The sequence below is a fragment of the Cynara cardunculus genome, unplaced genomic scaffold (genome assembly GCF_001531365.2).
Source record: "Cynara cardunculus var. scolymus isolate 2C unplaced genomic scaffold, CcrdV1 Un_Scaffold_788, whole genome shotgun sequence".
Taxonomy (NCBI): Eukaryota; Viridiplantae; Streptophyta; class Magnoliopsida; order Asterales; family Asteraceae; genus Cynara; species Cynara cardunculus.
Window position 1 is genome coordinate 103,270 of NW_020200620.1, and position 2,301 is coordinate 105,570.

The 2,301-nt window shown below is 40.4% G+C and overlaps 1 non-coding gene across 1 annotated transcript; it reads right to left on the reverse strand.

Annotated features, from left to right (window-relative positions):
• Positions 1-1,152: 1,152 nt before the first annotated feature.
• On the reverse strand, positions 1,153-1,259 carry LOC112501985. The gene has a single exon (XR_003067596.1). It is a non-coding gene; the product is annotated as a small nucleolar RNA R71 (small nucleolar RNA).
• Between the last annotated feature and the right edge of the window lie 1,042 nt (positions 1,260-2,301).

Consider the following 2,301-nt stretch of genomic DNA (forward strand, 5'->3'; position numbering starts at 1 on the left):
CGAGAGGAATGCGTTCAAAATAGATGGTGAAACTTAGTTTCGAAACACTGCTTGCTGTAGCATTCTTACAGCATTCGCTACTGGAATTTGTGTTTAGATCTCACCTTAAGTCTTACACCCTTGCTTCTTTTATATAATCTGTATTCTGTTTTGAATCACCTTACAATCAAACAAAAGTCTTCAAAATCGTCATCTGAAATCATCTCTTTCATTGGACTCTAATCTAACTTTGGCTACAATCTTTGTGGACGATATTCTGGTACTTGTACCACTTTATTACTTGGAAAGACGACATTGGGCCATATTGTATACTTGCTTTGTGGCCCAATTTCATTAAGTCTAATGGTGTGAGATATAACCGACCAAGTTTTTGGTGCCGCTGCCGAGGATTGTTTCGCTAAAAGTTTTATTTTGAGTAAATTAAAAGATTTGATTTTTCTAGTACCGTTGGAATTGTTTTAAAAAGTGATGTATGCCACGATCACATCGTGGAGAATTTTTCAAATTTGATCCCGACATTGAGAGAACGTTTCACCATAGGAGGAGGGCTAAAAGAGCATTTTTTGCTCTACTCCCTCCAAACATGGCGTTACCTCCCCCAATCATTCCAGAAATACCGCATTTGGAAACCAACCGCCGGTTTTTGAACCAATTCCACCATTCCCGAACTTTCAACAAGGACACCCACATAAGGATAATGATAATAATTTGGATACAGAATCGGACCATAATGAACAACAAAGAGCACAAACTCCGAACATCATTAATTTGACAAATTCCAAAAATGGAAGGATTATGGATTATGCTATTCCAGATTTTGAGCAATTGAATTCCGGGATAGTGACACCACATATGACTGCTCTCCATATCAAACTCAAACCGATAATGTTTCACATGTTGCAAACGAATGGCCAATTTTCCGGATTACCTTCGGAGGACCCACATTCGCACTTAAAATCTTTTATGGAAATCACTGATGCTTTCCTGATCCCGGGAGTGTCCAATGACGCTCTAAGGCTCACTTTATTTCCATTTTCATTAAGGGATCAGGCAAAAGCATGGTTTAATTCTTTAACACCGGGTTCTGTGCCGTCGTGGAGTAACATGGCGAAAATTTTTTTGCGATAATATTTCCCACCAACAAGGAACGCTAAGTCCAGGAACGAAATCTATCTTTTTAAACAAATGGACGATGAGGTTGTTCCTGACGCGTGGGAAAGGTTCAAAGAGCTATTAAGAAAATGCCCACACCATGGCATTCCATATGGTATTCAACTCAAGACGTTTTACAATGGGTTAAATCCCATGGAAAAACAAATGCTCGATGCGACTGCAGGCGGAGCCTTCACAGCCATGACCTATAATGAACGATATGAAATCCTAGAAAAGATATTGGCAAATAATGGGCATTAGGCTGACCCACGTGCTTAATCACAAAGGAAGACTGCTGGGATACATGATGTAGATGCATACACTGCATTAACAGCTCAGCTCACCTCCATGACCAACATGCTGAAAAATCTAACTTTTGGTCAGGGAGGGCAGCAAGTTGCTAATACACCTGTTCCAACAGTCCTATCTGTGCAGTGTGTGTGCTGTGGTGGGGAACACTCGTATGAACATTGTTCTCATAATTCTGAATCCATAAACTTTGTTCATAATGGATCTGGTCCCTATACCAACAATTACAATGCAAGTTGGAAACAACACCCGAATTTTTTTTGGACCAGTCCATGTTTAAATCCACCCGCACCTAAACCACAAGGAGCTTCCAATTTCCAACCACAACATCATGGAAACAGTTCTAACTCTCACCAACAAAGTTTTCAGAATTCCCAACCACCTTTTCAAAACAAGCCACCTCCACAGGCTGATTTATGATCTTCTTTGGAAGCAATGATAAAGGGGTTATTTGTGCATGCTCAAGCTCAAAATCAAGCCTTGATAACCTAACAAAACTCTCAAAATCAATCTCTTTTTAATCAACAATGTTGCTATCAGAAATCTGGAAACTCAAGTCAGTCAACTTGCACTCAATCAGACCAATAGAGTCCTTGGTACTTTGCCTAGTAACACAGAAGTCCCGAGAGCCTTAGGAAAGGAACATGTGAAAGCAGTGACTCTTAGGAGTGGGAAGGAACTGAAAAGGTGCAAAAAGCTAGTCCACCAAGTTTGTTAAAGACTGATGCTACAGCATTGGTTTCTGCCAAAAAAGACCGGTCCAACCTTTAGAGAAGCAAGCATCTGAGACCACCACTTCTGTTCCCCCAAGATCAGACTATCCGTTACTATTTCCAGAAG